Here is an 18664-nt window from a genome sequence, read left to right on the forward strand (position 1 = left end):
GTGTTGATCTCATCTCCTTGATATCCAGTGATAAGATGGGAATGGTTCAAAATGCATTAGGAAGCATTTCTTTACCCTTAGGAGAAAAACAAGAAACCAAAACCGGATTTCTGGAGATGCAGTCGATACCCCAAGCCTGTCAATGTTTAAGAGGCATTTGGACAATGCCCTTAACAACTTGCTTTAGCTTTGGGTCAGCCCTGAATTGTTCAGGTAGTTGGCACCAAAATTAAAGAAAACATTATGGCTGAAGAAGAATAATATGCTGACAAATAAGTGTATTAATGTTTCAGTTACAGAACACTGGTCTAAATTAATTATTGGCAGTCACTTGTTCATTTGTTTGTTTGTTTGTTTGTTTGTTTTTGTCATTGTCAGTGTAAGACTGTTAACCAGGAATTTTTGGCCACTAGGAAATTTTTAATGTGCATACTGGTATTTCCTAGAAAACTTAGTTTATCTAGGAGGTGCTAAGTTTAGAAATATAGAGCAAAAGCAGATTAATAGAAGTCAAAGACAATTGGTTGATGTACCTATATTTTGTTGCTTTTCTCTTCTCCAGACTGGATGATCTTTGAATGAAATGGTTGCATCTCAAATTTTCTCACGTATGTCTCTTGCAGGTTTCAGATCTTCCTTATCTTCAGATGCTTCCACAATTCAGTAAACACTTAAAACCTCTCCAGGATTTTTTTTTTTCCTTTGGGGAAAGAAGAGTGTTGCAAGTAGCTGTTGTGGCTTAACCCTGGTGTGCACATAATCCTCACTTAGCTCTTTGCTCATTGGAGTACAGAATCAAAAAGGCAAAAGCGAGAAAACTAATGAGTAGAGATATAGGCAATTTTATAGGAAAAACAAAAACTGTGTTCAGGCAAAGCAAAATAAGGAATTCATTCACTACTCTCCATGTGCAGGCAAGTATTTTTCCATATCTAGGAACTCCACAACTCCAGACATTCTTCCTTCCTCCTTCACCCCAAATTGTACTGCTGCACATGACATGTTCACCCCAACTTCTATTGCTGAATATGGTGGCATATGGTATAGAATATTACTTTTGATTAGATAGGATCAGCTGTCCCAGCTGTGTCCCCTCCCTCTAGGAAAGACATGGACCTGTTGTAGGGGACCCAGAGGAACTTGGTGAAATACTTGATATTTGCTGATGTCCAGGGCTTGTTCAGGAGTAGGTCTTGAGTAATTCCTGAGGTTTATTTGGTTTGGCTTTTTTTTTCCTTCTTTATTCTCAGGGATCGCAGTTCTGTAACTCTTCATGTTTTAAAAGTATACCATTAATATATAATTCAATAACCATTAAGAAGGTTATTGAAGCCATTTGGTGTGTTATGAAATGCAATTCTTAGTGTCTAGGTCACAACAAACCCAGTATGTGCATCTTATCTAAGCCATTCCTTGTAGCTCTGATATTATTAAAAGAGACAGGACATGCCAAACAGATGTTCTGAATTACTTTCCCCTTGGATAAGTCTTGAAGGGATATATGCCAGTTGTTCCAGACTTCATTTTTCATCAAGCTTTCTGGTTTTCTTTTCTAGAATGTCTTGAACACACAGAGCTGTGTTCATGTCAAGGAGAGGAAACCAGTTTATTCTGCACAGTTCTGTTACCACTGCAACACAATTAAGAAGATGCCTTGTTTGATTACTTATAAAAAATTGATCATATCACCTATGTTATGTGGTTTAACTGGCCTATGCTTATGTGCTGATAACACTAATTAATTTTGATATATGTTAGAAAAAGTAAAATAACAATTTAATGATTATTCAATTTTGTTAAAATTTATGTCAAGTCTGAAATTTACCAGGTATGCTTCACAGAAATATCCTATATACTGTAGCCAAATGACATTAGCGAAATAGTCTTAGAAATGCTCTCATCTGGATATATGAGCAAAGATACCTTTGAAAATGTAGTACTGTAGCCTATTTATAGGATCTAAGGGCAATTCAGGTGTGAATATACTTCACCAAGCCCTGTAGTCCAACCTCTTGGTCAAACCGGGACTGCTCTGAGGTCAAGCAAAGTTTTCAGTGCTCTGTCCAGGTGTCCTGAAGTTTCCAAAGGCAGAGACAGTGGAATCTGAACAAATGGCTATGTTGACTGGGTGTTCTAATTGGGAAAAAGTTTCTCTTCAAAACCCAGAAACTGCCCTGTTTCAAATTATGCCTCCTGACTCTCATCTACCAACCATGTTGCATGGCTTAGTGGTGGAGCCAGCAGCGCTTAAGTTAACTTCTGGATTTAATGGTATTAAAGTTTTTTTCCAATTTACATGATTCTATGATTCTATATTGAAGGACCTGGTTCTGTCTCCTTTCTGACTTCCCCTCAGGCAAATATATGCTTTTGTTAAGGGCCCCACAGGCATCTTCTCTCCAGGCTGAACAAGCCTTGGTCTCTAAACCTCAAGTCATAAGGCGAGTGATCCAGTCCTGACTGCCCTGGTGCCTTATTGATGTCTTTCCTGTACAGGATACAGAAATTAGAATCTGTGTAATCAGCTCTGAGCTCTGAGCAAAGGTATGAATAATCACTTCACTGGACCTGCTGACTGTGCTTCCGTTAATGCTGCTGCCTGTCTTTGCTGTCAGGGCACACTGCTGGCTCATGCTCAGCTCAATGTCCCCCAGGGCCCTCAGGGTTCTTTGCCAGAGCTGCTCCTTAGACTAGCATTGCCTGGGGGTCTTCCCTGCATGCAGCAGAGAACCTGCCATGCTGAACTTCATGAGGTTTCTCTCAGCCCATTTCTCCAGTCTGTCAATGTCCCTCTGGATGGCAGCATCTGCATGACCTCCATTGTATTAATTGGTTCCATCCCCAGACAAATTTATTGTCATCTTCATAAAAATAAATCAAAGTTTTTCTGATCTTAATAGTCTTGTTTACAGAGTCGGATTTTTTAGGGGAAAAAAAAAAAAAAAAAGTAAAGGTAACTAAAATATTTAAAACAGTTAATACATTTCTAATAAATTTCTACTCCAAGTATTATTTCTTCACTCTGTAAGATCATGCATTCAGACTATTGCATTATCTGTAGTGATTGGTAAATTAATTTGAAATGAAGCTGAAGAAATATAGTTTGGTGCAACACAGAAAATTCTGCACATTTTATACACCAGATTGCTTTGCAAATACATTCCTTACAATCTGCTTTTAGGCAGCTGTAGTTGGTAATATTAACAGATGCTTTAGGCATAAAGAGACAGGAGGTACATACACTGCTCAGAACCAGAAAATCTTTAATGTGGTGCAATAACCAGAAATATAACCAGAAATAAATGTGATGAATATTGACTAGATCAGCAATGCCCTATATTCTAGTTTAGTAGTGACAAGGGGAACATGTTACTTTCTTACTATAAAGATTTTGCAGTTTTCATGAAAAAATAAATGTTTTAGCAGTAATGAATTGGTAGTAGACATGTGTTGCTGTGTATTATTTGGTTTCATATTGCATTTCATTTTTATATTGGGTTTCGTAATGGTTTCTTCTGTACTCCCCTGTTCCCCAGGAAAATGTAACATCCTGAAGTTTGTCCCTGCCCATTTTTCCTGCCCATTCTCCCACATGGTCCCCTTCCTGGAATGTAATTCAACTCTATTCCACCCTCACCTTATCCCTGATTGGCTAGTGGCTTGTCCCCCTGTTTAGCCCCTTCCCTGGATATAAGCTAGAGCACCAAGTGGAAACGGTCTCTTGGCTCAGGGACTGGCACTGGGCTGGTGGCACAGGCTTGGGCAGGACCACAGAAGAAAGACTGAATAAAGCCCTGATTTCCCCACAGATCAAGTGCAGACCTTCCTTTGCCATCAACAGGGATTTGCTCTCTTTGCTAAGGGAAAGGTTCCCAGCCACTCCTGGGTTTTTGGGGCCCTGAGGAAAAATCCTTCCAACTGTGGTTTGTCTCTCAAGCTTGCTGGAGCAAAAAGAGCTGGGGCTCTGAGAGAGAGACAAGCCACAGACATGTGACAAGGACACAATTAATCTGCAGATGGCAAACATATGCTTGTTAACACTGTGAGTATTCAGTTATTATTCACTCAGAAGTAGACCTTCCAATACACTAAGAAATGTAATAGTCAGAAGGATACACCACCATATCCTTAGGGGGAAAAAACCCCCAAACAATCCAAAGCGTGAGCCACTCCCCTTTACTAGACTACGCTCTAAGAATTTCAGTTTTGGACTTGGGAATCGGAGAACTAAAATTCTGGTGACAGTATTTAATGCCCTTGTAGAGCTCTTACCTCCACTGATGTATGGCAGTAAGTCCCTCAAGAAGATTACAAAAAAAAAAAGCGCTTAAACTGTTATAAGTCTATCATAAAAACAGCTATGTCTTGCTGGGAAAACAGTGAAGAGCAAATTAAATAATGATTGCCTTTGTAAAGTAAATTTTAATAACTTCAAAAGATACCTTTCACTTTTTCCACCACCCTGCTACCAGTTATTTGTATCAAAAGTGTAAAAACTGTAGGCACTGTACAGTGGCTTTACACAATTAACATTACCTATGTCTGTGTTTTAAGCCTAGGATAAAGACATTGATGGTGGGAAGGAAATGTGGTCACTGTGTTTGTTCAGACTGTCAACAAGGACTCAATTAGTGTTCAGTAGGGTGTGAATATCCTGCTGTTTTACTGGTAGCTGCTGTCACAGACATCTTAAGAGGTCATGAAGAGTTAATAAGCTATGATCAATATACACTCCAAACTGGATCTGAAACAAATGACAATCATAATAAAACTTCTCCAGAGAGCATGAAGAACAACTTACTCTCCTGATATCAAAGTATACTCCCTGATTTGTTTTTAGAATAAACTCCAACTTGGAGACATTTGAGGTCAACACCATATCTATTTCTATCTAGAATGCTTAAATGAAGAGAAGGACCTTACTTTGTCTTGTCAAAGGCAAGGTGAGTACAGTTATATATTCAAGAAGGAGTGCAATATTTTCCATATTATAAGCTGTTCATACCAACAAAATGTGAAAATCAAGGAGAAGGATATTTTTCCTATCCCCTACTGAGTTGTTTATTGTAATGGGAGGAGACAGCACACTTTGATTTTATGACTTGATTTGGATTGTAGAGTCAAAACTCAATTAAAATTCTGGTTGGTAATTCAATTTTTTTCAATGGATAACTTTTCATACTCAATTAATTCCTTTTCTATAGAAATGATGGGATTTTATTTTATATATTCTTTTATATTTTTTTAATGCAAATTCAAACTTATCTCTTTTATGTCACTGATTGTCCACTTATCATAGGGATATAAGGGGTGATTCTAAAGTAGTAGGTGGTATATCATAAGTAATTCTTTTCCACTTCTGCTCAACTCATATTTACAGAATGCACTATGAAGCTATTTGACCTATTTTGAAAATGTTTCATCTTTAAAGTCAGAGCAGTGCTATTTCTAAGATTATGAATTTTCATTGTATTCTCACTTTCCTGTCAAATAATCATGTTCAGTGTAAAGACTTGGAACGGTTTCACTAATTTATTCAGCAATTTACTTTCTGGGCTTGTATTATGGCAGAAAAGACAGAAATGCCAGAAGTTTGATAAGGTATTACTAGTCCATTTCCTTTTAGAAAGTTGACTTTTTGTCTTGCTGCTTTCTAATATGACCACTTCAGGGGCACATCACATACTTAAGAAAGAGTGAGATTTGCTCAAATTAATATCAATAACGACCATTATCTTCACCTGATGTAAGTATTTTTACTTTGTTATGTCATTTGCAAGACAAATTAAGAAGCAGCATGAATTACATTTCTTCGTAATGCAATTGAAATTGAAAAACTGGTATAAAAAAACATAGTAAGAAAAAATTCCTCATTTTAGAAGTGTAGAAACCTATAAAGAAGCAATTTTGGTAAGCCCATAGCTAAAGAGATTCTGGCTTCATTACATATGTCTTTCCAGTAAAATACATACTTCTGTAGCTAAAATTAAAGTATATATGGTTTCATCTCAGTGTAATGAAAGCTGTTTTGCTGATCACAATTTACTTGATAGGAGATGAATGACAGTGGAAACTGAGTGGTTATTTCAATCATCAGTTGTAAAATGTAATGTATTAAGAAAACCCAAACTGTACGGTATTTTTTAAATATCACATTACATTTGCAGATTCTTTAAATCTGAAAGGAATATGTCTCTAAGCAGTAGTGTCCTTAGTAGTGATACTGAGTAGATTACCATGGATATTCTAGAAAGAGGGTTTGCAAAATTCTTTCTATACATAAAAAATTAAGATCCCCCATGAAATAACAAAACAAAACAAAACAAAAAAGGATCAAATATTATTGGAATATAATGGCATAGAAAATATTCTCTCTGAGTGAAGATACAGCTTTAGTAAAGAACATGGTAGAATTCAGATTCAGGTACTTGTACAGTTTGGGAAGCAAACATTCTACTCACATTAACCTAATTTCTCAGGATCCTGGAGGTAAGAGATAGGAAGGAGCTGTTATAATGACTAGAGCAATCTCTTGTAAATGCAAAGTTCTTATCTTTTACTATCTATGATATGTTTTCCAGCAATTTTTATACAGCAACTTTAAATCACGTGCAACATTCTCCATTTCTCTCCATAAAATATTTCACAGGTTCCTGGGAAGCTTACACTGCTCTGACAATAAAATAAGACAGGAGGCAAGGAAACTGCTGATCAACAAAAAAGTTCACTGCAGGCACAATTCTGAACTTCTGGGGCACCATCCTGGACCCTGACTGCAGGGCACTCTGGGGCTCCTGTGGGCTGCCCTTCGCAATCCCCATCCTGAGTCACCAGACCTGCGAGGCAGGGTTGCCACATGTCTGGCTGTCACAGGGATACAAAGTCAAGACAGGGCACCCATCAGGATTTAGGAGCTTGAAGCTCTTCTAGAACTGGCAATACAGACATGTCAGGTTCCTTTCAGAAGACATCCCAAGATTCATAAATGCTGAAGGATTCTGGGTGGTTAATATGCCAAAGGGAAAATCCCTGCAAGACTAAACAGCCATTTGTGATGCAGGATCTCAGTTTTTTCTTTAGGACCCTTCCACAGTCTTTGTTTTTGCTTCTTGATGCCTTAAATTAGAGTTGTGTTTGCTTCATATTTAAAGCTGTAAAAATACTAATTGTGTAATGATAATGATTTAACCAGACTGTCAGCTGCTTACTTTCCAGAGTGCAGAGTGGTGATTCTGTGATTATATTAGCAATCGATGAAGCACTTGCTTCTAATTCCTTTTTATCACCTACGTGACAGAACATCATTCACAGCAATTTTCTGTGTTATGGCTGCTTTTTTATGAGGGCTACAGTCCTTTTACATTTTACAGTTTTATCAAATTGCTTTAAAAGCTTGAGTTTATTATGAAAGAAATCATTGACTAGAAATAAAAATTGCAGCAGCTGTGTAACAAAGAAGTTCTTAGAAATCTGTGAACATGAACCAACTGTGCATAATTTTCTAAAGGTTTTTAAATTAAGCGTATCTGCAGTACTGAATTTTAATTAATAGAGCTGACTAAACTTGCACCCACATGATATGCAGTGACTACTTGAGGAAGAGTCTACCAACAACCATGACTCTCTTCTCAAAGAAAAAATGCTCAGTCTTAATGAAAATAAGGTTTTTCAGTGATGGACTATATAAAGAAGTTTAGGGGTTTTTATTTCCTGTTCCAAGGATAAAATTCTTATCAGCTCTGTGTATTTTGCTTGTGCATTTTATTTTATAAAATGTGTGGGTAAAATGCATGAATAGTCACATGAGAAGGCATCTAAAAAGCTCCACCATTTGTCTCCTTTTCCATGTTATGCAGAAAAAAAATCTCTCTTCCTATGCTTGGCCACCTGATTCTTGTACATAGGCACTTCAGCAGGGTAACTGGGGCATCCCTCTGGTCTGAATTCCCTCCCAGAAAAATGAATACAGTGTTCTCTCAAAAAGCCAGTCCTGTGGCTTTGAAAACATCCTGATAAGAATGGCCAGATTCCCTTGATTTGTGTGACTCCAAAGCAGTAGTTTGCAAAAGTGAGGATAGAGAAGTGTCACACCCTGAAATTTCTGGTAGTCTGGAGCTTAAGAAAGAGGCCATAAGACTACTTAGAATCAACAAAATTTCCTAAATTCCTATTCAAGCAGTGGATCCACTAGCCAGTGAATTACCTAACATTTCATCTGGCACTACAGAAAGTTTTGTATTTCTCTGAGTTTTGATCAGATAGGCTAATCTAATGGAGTCTTCGCCTAAGTCAGCGTGGTTTACTGGCTAGGTGGTGCAGAAAAATCAAAGTGTGTCCTGTATAATCATGAAAGAACTCTCCTGAGAAATTAAACCTATTTTCAAATAACAGTTAACTCAGGTTTGGCAAAACCAAAGCTTAACTGGCACTACTATGGAGTTCATTGGGATTTGTCCAAGGCCAAACAGGAATGTTGAGACAGGTCATAATAATAAAAACAGATCATAAGACCATCTTTAATTTTTGACAAAAAATAATCCCCATAAGTGAATTATTGTCTGTATGTCAAAATGGTAAGATCCTGACATCTTTTAGACAGACAAATTTCAATTATTTTGGACTTTTAAAGAATTTCTCAGTAAACCATATTAAATGGGTCTGTTCAACTACAAAATACCCTAAAAATCCCAAAGAAAACAAAACATGATCTATTAATATAAAAAACATATCAACCTGTACTACAGAGTAATTTAATGTAATTTTATGCATCTCTAGGGTGTTCATTATTTTGTATTTTCATGGTCACTGAATTTTTTCAAGATACCATTGAATGACACTTGGAATGGTGAAATAAGCAACTGGTTCCTAATTACACATCACTGACTATTTTTTGAAATATGATCCTGCTAATTTTGAAATCAGTAGAGAAAATTGTAAAACCTCTGCAGTAATGGCAAGGGATGTATTTTACAGCCTCAGAAACATACTGAGTAGAGAAAAATTATTTTTCATCCATGACATTGAAAGCATTGCACTTCTGACTACAAAAACTTGAGCTAATTGCACTTTTATTAAGGGCTGGAAAAAGCCAACGGGGTTTTTTAAAACTTCCTGTAAAGAAATACAACATTTTTAGACAACAACTCTCCACACTAGCTCTCAGCATGGCACCTTGCTAGGGAGAGAAATGTCATTATTCTGCATAAACTCATTTAAAAAGAGCAAGAGGGGCTTATTTTCCCTCCTAGTTGTTCCATTTTCTGCCTGGGTTCTGCAGAGCTTACTGAAGAAGAGTCCTTAAAATGCCAAGAGCAGGTTTTAAATGTTACATACAAATTATTTTTAGGAGTGAGCATCCTTGATAAAATAATGCAATTCATGTATATGCAACATGTTAAGTATACTTCAGTGCTACAAGCTTGATTTACATTTGTAATAGATGATAATTAGTGTGCCAGGAGGAAAATCAAAGGAAAGATGATGATGTGGTGAAGAACTTGATTAGTGATAACTCTGAAGAGGATGAGATATGAGAGCCAAGAGACATATCATCTTACACTTTTCTTTTATTGGACAAGGAGAGAAATATCGTTACCAAGGCTGAGGAAAGGACGGAGGTACTTCTGAGCCTTTTTTGACTTAGTCTTTAAGAGAAATACCAGTTATCCTCAAGTCAAGCAACCCCCTGATCTGATATACAGGGACATGGAGCAGAAGAAATCCCTTGTAAAACAGGTGGAAGCAGTCAGTGGCCTGCTGTGCCACTTAGATACTCAGAGGATTGGAATGGTCTACGGGGCTGTGTGGAATTTACCTGATGATACTGAGGGAATCAGCAGAAGAGCTCATCAAGCCATTATTTATTATCAGTCCTGGTTAGTTGGGAAGATTACCTGGGAAGATGACTGGAAGTTGGCTAATGTGACACCGTGCACAAGAAGGGCTAGAAGGGATCCAGAGAACTGCAAGTTTATTAGCCTGACTTTGATGCTATGAAGGACTATGGAACAGAACTATGGAACTACTGAACATAGAGGACAACCAGAGTAGCAGGCTCAGCCAGCATGGATTTAGGAAAGGCAGATCCTGCTTGACGAACCTCATCTACTTTTCTAACCAGATGACTTGCCTAGTGGGAGAGGAAAAGGCTGTGGATGTACCTAGACTTCAGTTAAGCTTTTGACACTGTCTCTCACAGCATTCTCCTGGAAAAGCTGGCAGCCCACAGCTTGGGCAGCTGCTTTTTTCCCTGGGTTAAGAACTGGCTGGACAGCCAGGGGATTGTACTGAATTTTTCTACATCCAGTTGGTGGAGGGTCACTGCTGAGATTCCCCAAGGTTCAGTATCAGGGCCAGTCCTGTTTAATGCTTTTATGAAGGATCTGGAAGAGGGGATTGAGTGCACCCTCAGTAACCTCACAGGAAACACCAGGCTGAAAGGGAGTGTCATTCTGCTGAAAGTCAGGAAGGCTCTGCAGAGAAATCTGGACAGGCTGGATCAGTGGGTTGAGGCCAAGGGTGCGAGGTTCAACAAGGTAAAATACTAAAGCAGCACTTGTGTCACAACAATTCCAGGCAGCACTACAGGCTGTGGGAACAGTGCTTGGAAAACTGCCCAGCAGAAAAGGACCTGGGTGTTCTGATTGACAACCAGCTGAACATGAGCCATCAGTGTGTGCCCAGGTGGCCAAGAAGGGCAATGGCATCTGGCCTCCATCAGCAACAGTGTCACCAGCAGGACCAGGGCAGTGATCCTTCCCCAGTATTTTGCACTGGTGAAACCATACCTTGAGTACTGGGTCTTTTCAAATCTTGGTACTTCTATTATTACTCTTCCCTTCTCCTTCCAAGGTGGGAGAGGGTTCACATAAGTTTTTCTCCCATGATATAATCATGAATCCCACAGCTGAAAAGTCTCTTCAGATCTATACAGTTATTAAAGCTCCTTTGTCTCAGGGAAATATCTTTGGTGAGTTCTGTGGAACGAGATTCCTTGAGAAATATAGAAAATAACTTTATATGTCCAGAAATGAATGCAGAAAACAATAATAAGCATCAGAAAAGAGTATAAACATCTGATTTCATGTAAAGCCAATATTTATAGAGTTTTTTTACTTAAAAGAAAAATAGATCCCTAAACAATGAAGACAGTCCCCAGACACACAGCTACAAAAAAAAAAAAAAAAAAAAAAAAAAAATCCTTGGAGAAATAGAAAAATAATTTAAAATACATTCCCATGAAAAATGTAAAAGAGAAATAACAGAAAGAAAACAAAGAAAACAGTAGCAATGAATGAAATTAGAATTTTTTTGTAAAAGATGAGAAGTTTTGGAAACAGGTAGATGTTGACTGGAGGCTAATTTTTGGAAAAGATAAAAGAAAATCGGAAGTAAGATGTTCTAAAACCAAGGGAAAAAAAAAAAAAAAAAAAAAAAAAAAAAAAAAAAAAAAAAAAAAGCTTTGGAAAAAGCCCACCGAGTGGGATTTAAGATTTATGTCAAAAGAAGGAAAAAGTTTTATGAATGTAGATTGGTATCAAAGAAAAAATAATGAAATGGATAGAGAGAAAAGAAGTATGGTCAATTAAAAAACAAACATAAGAATTTAAATGTACATTGAAGAGGCTCCTAACAGAAGTAGTAAAATAATCTATAGTACATCCTTCATTTTGAACAAATTGTCAGGTTTTTCAATCAACTGAATAAAAATTACAGCAAATGTGAAATTACTCAAAATACTGAAGATTAAAGAGTTCCTCTGTGGATGGTGTGGAGGAATTCACAGATCCATGACTTCAGTGACAGTTTCAAGAAAGGTATATGATTTAACCCTGGTGTCTGGAATCAGGGCTAACACTATTAATGAAATAAATGTTGAGAAGGTCTGTGTGAGATCAAGCATTTTTTTCTGTATTTTACATCCCCATGAATAATTATCACATCTGAATTTGATTAGATAATATCAAATCTATAGACATCTGTTTGTTGATTAACTACGTTTACTCTATGAATGACTTCATGATGGCAGAAAAATCCTACCCTCTGTCTTGTTGTGATATAGGTTTATTATTTCTTGTTCTGATATCCTACTGAATACCTGATTTTACTGGCTCTTCCCTGGGGTGATACTTTGACATGGTCTTCTGTGAAGTTGCTGGTACTACAAGGCTGTTATGATGCAATGATCCAAGTGATCCATGCTCATTTGACTGAGAGTTTTCAGTACTTTGAAATAACAATCATATTCTGTGTTTTGTGAACTTTCAAAACATCCTTGATGCTGAAATCTGGAGAATAAGAGTGTCACAGAAAAATCACCACAATATGTTTGGTTTTATAGTGTAGAAACCAGGCAACTGGGGTGGTTTTTTTAGCATTTTTAAGTATCTCTCCAATGTCACGTTATGAATCAGTTTATCATAAGCCTTCTAAGTTCTGGCCAAAGAAAAATCAAGAGTTTAGTCAAAATCAAGAGTCAAACTGTTGTAACTCAGAGAGATACAGAAAATTTATGGGTTTCCTGGCACAGCAACACTTTTTACCTGCCAACACTTGCAAATTTAGACACCACAGTATGTACACTATTGAGAGTACGCATCTCTCATTGCAGTATTTGGCTTAACACATTAAAATATGGCATTTTTTGGGGTTGTATTATTTTCAATCTTTCATGTATAAAACTATTTGTAATTTAATTATCACAATTTTAGAAGACTTCTCTACAGAAATTTACAACAGTGTACATAAGACATTACTCTGAAAACTAAATTTCTAATAGAGTAATTTTCTGCACCTACAATAGAAAGTAATGCCAGTGCATAACTTCTTTTTGTTTCTTTGTTTGTTTAACATGTTGCTGAGCATTAAACTTTATTAGCAATCAAGACATTGGGCAAACCAAAATAATTAATTTTCCTATGCTCATTATTGTGCTCTTTATGGACTTATTTTTGAAATTTTTCTAGAGTAGTAGTGACATGGTTCTCTCTCCCTCGGAGCCTGTGCTCTGTTTTTGACTCGGCTAGCTTGAGAGAGAATCCATGCCAGAAGTAATTTTCCCTTCAGGATCCCAAAAGATCACAGAGGCTACAAACCTTTTTCTTTAGAGAGAGCAGGCATCTTTGATGGCAAAAGGAAAGAGTCTGCTCTTTGTCCAGGGGGAATCAAGGCTTTATTCAGTCTCTGCTCCTACCCCCGCAGGGTCAGGAGCCCAGTCCAGTTCCCATTCCTGTTCCGGTCCCCAGAGCAAGAGACACATCCCTGTGGTCCCAGGGCTTTTACCCAGGGGGCAGGGCCCAGAGGCAGGGACAAGCCACTACCCAATCAGGGATAAGGTGGGAGTGGAACAGAGTTGGGTTACATTCCAGAGTGGGAGGATGGGCGGGGAGAAGCAGCAGGGACAAACCTTGTGATACATTTTCCAAGGGAACAGGGGGGTACAGAAGAAACCTTTACAAAACCCAATATAAAAATGAAATACAATGTAAACCAAATTAATGCACTACAACATAGTAGTACTACTAAAAATGCTATTAGTTTTCTTGTGTTTCATGTAATGGAATGCTTATTAGAAGTAATTTGCTGTAGGAGAGAACCTTCCTTTTATTTTAAATAATTTTGTATGGCTCATTAAAAAAAAAAAAAAAAATCCTCTTTTCTAAGCAAATTTTTATTTTTTGTTTACATATCCTACATATCAAACAGAAAGTGTTTTTCTTTTTTGCAAAAACTTTCTCATTACATGAACATTTCTGACGATAAAGAGAGTTACAATATCACATAATTTCTATAAATTCTGGGAAATACCAGAATTATATTTTTGAACTAGCGTTAACACCCTGTTAACTAAATTTTTTTTCTGTGTGAAAATATATTTGACATTTCATATATACACAGTCCTGCTCCTCAAGATACTGTAAATCAGTTTTGCTGGAATTCCCTCAATAAAAGTCATAAATTCTAACATGGTTACATGGATTCTTAATATGATATTCATAATTCTTTATGCTTCCCTTAAAAGTATTTTGTTTATATGAGAGAAAATAAGGAAAGGAAGAAAAAAAAAATAAAATTGTGATGTCCACAGGCACCAGTTCTATTTTAGTGTATTATATGAGCCCAAAACAATGTATTTCATATTAACTTTTATCGTATTAATTTTAACTTTTATCATCATAAAAATAACCTAAGTGTCTGTATGGGAAGAAGAAAATACAGTCCATCATGTGAGGGGAGAAAATAAAGGAAACAAAATCAGTACCATAAAGCAACACCGTATAATACACATATTACTCCCCAGTTTACATCCTTTGGCTTTAAAATTTATCATAGGCAAAGGTTATCAAATACTTATCTGTTTGTTTAGCTTTTCTGAAAATATATGCCAAAAAAAAAGGTGTTTCTTTCTTCTCTTCCTCCTCATTAATGAGTGAATATATCATGGTATGGTTCACCTAAACATTAGCAGTTCTTTATCTTCTGCTATAGGGAGAAGGAAGCAGTCTTAAAAGCATGAACCTTATTGCCATTAGCATCATTAGCCCTGCAATGTGCCCCAAAATCTTTAAAATCTATATACTTTTCTTTGTTCCTTAGTATATTTTAGATTTTTTTTTTAATTTATCTAACTCAAGATGACATCACCACACATTATTATTATAGATGTTCAATTTCTAGTGCATTTTCAGTGTGTATATGCTGTATATATGTCCTCATCATTTCCCTCCAGACTGTGGTTTCCTTTTTCTTCTCCTCTGTAGCAGCAAAAGTCATAGCTATCAGCTCTGCAATCAACTTGTGTGCCTCTAGTTAAAAGTATTTATTAACCCTGCTGATCTTGTCACCCCCTTAGTTTGCATGATTGTGTCAATTTGTGTTGAATAAGTGTTCTATAACCTTTGTCAGGTTATCTGATAACATGACAATTATATTAAACAAAGACCTGGTCGGAAGAGAGACAAGATCAGGCAGAGCAATCCCAGTGACTTGCTCAGTGAACTGTGGACACTGAATTGGCTCTTTCTTGGGGCATTCAAGGACTCAACCCATGGGAATAAGCTGTCTCTCAACTGTCTGCACTAAGGGAATGCAGCAGACAGAGTGCAGATACAGCACTCACCTGGGTCCTGAAGATTTTGGAAATGTCAATCTCCAGCAGCTTTGTCAAACAATAATTGATTTTATTCTGAAGCTGTGTCCGCTGTCCCCTAAGAAACATTGTAAATAACTTGCTATTGTCTTATGTCTGTATTTTTTTTTTTTCCACTGTAACTGTTCCTATTCTTTTGAACTAATATTCAACCTAAAATATTCTTTACATCTCCCAATAATCTCTTTTACTTCTGTGTTGGGTCTGGCTGAGTTGGAGCTCATTTTCCCATCACAGCCCTCTTAGTGCTGAGCTTTGCACTGATAGCTGGAAAGGTGTTGATAGCATGCCAGTGCTCTGGGTACTGCTGAGCAGTGCTGGCACTGCACCAGCGCTGGTTCTCTAACATTTCCCATCAAGGGGCTGGGGGTGGGCAAGATGCTGAGAGGGGACACAGCTAGACCAGCTGACCCCGTTTAAACACAGAGGTATTCCATACTATATGTTGTCAGTTGGGATAGAAAAGCTGAGCAAAGGAGGAAGATTGGGGGGGGGGAGGGGGGGCAAGGGAGGGTGGAAGGGGCATTTGTTATTTACAGTGTTTGCCTTCCTGGGCAACTGTGACGTGCTGAGGCTTGCCAGGAAGTGGCTGAAGAGCACTCACTGATGGGAAGTACAGAGTAAAATTTTTTTTTTTTTTTTTTTTTTTTTTTTTTGCACGTGCAAACTTTCCCTCTTTCTGCTTCAGTAAACTGCCTTAACCTATGAGTTGTTTTCTGTCTTATTTTCTCTCTGTCCCACTGGGAAAGGGAGTGACTGGGGAGCTTGGTGAGCATCTGGCATCCACCGAAGGTCAACACACTAAGACTTCTTCATCTCATGCAAAAACCTATGTGTAATGTCATTCATTCCCTCCTTTTTTCCTTATTCTTTTTTCTCAGTGATGTCAGGCTTTATGTGCTGAACACTGATTTCTTTCTTCTTTCAGGTTCATTATTTTGATTTTATTTTTCATACACAGGGAAAAATCCATCAGTGTTCTATTGGATACATCCTAGAAAATGCCTGTGTGACAGTCTTTGCTAGTCAAGCAAAGGAACCCCAAAAATAATTAATTTTCCATAAATGAAATGTCAGGGTCTTTCTTATGCCAACAGTGCTAATATTAGCTCTCTCTGCAGTACAGTGGTTGTATCTGCTGTATCAGCAGCTGGCCTATCTCTTCTTCCAATTTGTTTTGTTTGTTGGGTGTTTTGGTGGTGTTTTTTTTTTTTTTTTTTTTTTTTTTTTTTTTTTTTTGTTAGAGTCTTTGGTATTTTGCTGTTACTTGGGGTATTTTATTTTATTTTTTTTAATAAATATGATGGTCTTTGCAGCACTTTGTTTCCCACTCAGTATAACTCCTTCACTCATTTTATTCCTGCTGGAATACTAAAGTAAATATTAAAATGCAAAAGACACATTGAATCTAAAAAGCATCCTTGTCCAGCATCAGCTATGAAGAGCCTTGACTCCCTCATACTCAGACATCTGTACTGTATAAGTCCAAGTGAAGTGGGGTATAAACTTTCTCAGTGCCTGAAAGAAAACTACTTTGGATTGTACAACTTTGCCTTCTCCACAGCACATGTGTTTCCAAATTGTTTATGACAAAGCCGGTTAAATTATAATCCTACAATTCCGTTATCCATTTTTTATTTGGTACAGAATATGATGAGTCTGAAACTCATATTCTATTGCAGATGCTGAGGAATCTTCAGAGGCTTGTGTCTAAGAGCTGTCCACCCCCCTTAAAATATGCTAACACTCAGCATTTTTACCAACCATATTTCATGTCATAAACCCCAGCAATCTTCAAACAGTATATTGCAAGAAGTTCAGCCTCCTGTTTCTATCCAAAGCAATTAATTTGCTGTTGTATTGATCCACTAAAAGAAGTGATTCCAGCAACTCTTTGGAAATTCTTTTTTCTCCCCTTGGCACAATACTGTCACATAAGAAATACTTCTGTTCATGTCATGGTCTAGAGATTAGTCCAGTTTGTGTGATAAAAAGGTAATCAGTCATAAACTCCTTGAAAGGCAAAGGACAAACATCTGGAAATGACAAAGGATACTTGTTAGACCCCAAGTTAGACCTCATCTTCACAGATGTACAGTAAAGTCAACATCGTATTTCAGTTATCAGGCACACGTATGCCTTCCAATCCTTCTAACACTTCTCATTTTTAGAGCCCTCTTCAGCTGCCCAGTGCAATATAATCCCTCTTTCACAAAACCTTTCAGCTACAGAAGATGCTAGAATGTGCTAGAATGTCTTTTTAAAATAATAAGTAATTACTTAAACAAACAAACAAACACAAACATGCAAACAACCAACCAAAAAAAACCCAACAAAAAAAAAAAATCCACCCAAGTTCCTTGTTCTACATATTTTGCATACATTCCATGGATTTCAGGTACTTTAAATGAATCCTGACTTCAGTAATATGAAGTAAGTATCAAATTTTCTCTCCATTACCTTTACCTCAGATCAGAGTTGCACTTATGTCTAGATGGTTTAAGTCACCTTCTTTTCAGTGATAAAGAAATTCAATTTCTTCTTTTAGTCAGTGGCTCATTGTGCACATGTAGAGAAGAGCCCTCAGTATAAAAGAACTTGAGTTTTCCAGGGAAATAAGACACCAAATAATTAAAAATAAGAATACTGGAGTTTAATAGTGTTCAAATAAGAGAGTATTACTTAGTATTACTTTAAGCTGGACCCCTTTGCTAAGCTTTGCTCAGGGTAGTAGTAGTACAAATTTATGTGGTACAACTGTGTATAAACTGTTCATTTATAATGTCCAAAAAAATACAGTAACATTAGTAGAAAGCTGCAATGTAGAACAGCTGTTGCTTGTTGCCTTCAGTCTTGTTCATGCTGAGTAGGAATTACTCCAGATGTAGTTTAATTGCAATCCACCTGGATTACTCCAAGGCTTAACTGAACTCACAATGAAATGACAAATTTCAACAAAGACATGTTAGGATCTCACAAGTAAGGGTGTGGGGGTTTTTTTGGTTTTTTTTTTTAGGTGGGTTTTTTTTTTAGTTTTGTTTGTTTGTTTGTTGTGGTGGAGTTTTTTTTGGTTTTTTTTTTTGTGTGTTGGTAGAATTTATTTATGACAACTCCATCATTTTTTCTTTTTCTTCTCCTTTGCTACTCCTCAGGGTAGGAGTAGGGATGCAGGGCGGCACTCACCTCCTTATGAAAAACATATTTGTACATGTGCTTCAGGGAAGTGCTGCAATACTGACCACTAAAATAACAAGCATAAACAAACAAATAAACCCCAATAGTTTGGAAAATTAGAGGTTATAATCTAGGCTATCAAATTTTAGCAAAAAGAGATGATATTAATCTATTTTTTTAAATTGTTCAGAAATGTTCAATTACATATTTTGTTATTGAGCTAAAGGATGCTGAGAATTCTTCAGAGGTTTGTGTCAAAGTTTCTTCCTTTCTATATTTGCAGGTGGAAAAACTGAAAAAATGAATTTTTACTTGTGTATTCCATATCATGGATGAGATGCA

Source organism: Hirundo rustica, chromosome 2, assembly GCF_015227805.2.
Source record: "Hirundo rustica isolate bHirRus1 chromosome 2, bHirRus1.pri.v3, whole genome shotgun sequence".
Classification (NCBI taxonomy): domain Eukaryota; kingdom Metazoa; phylum Chordata; class Aves; order Passeriformes; family Hirundinidae; genus Hirundo; species Hirundo rustica.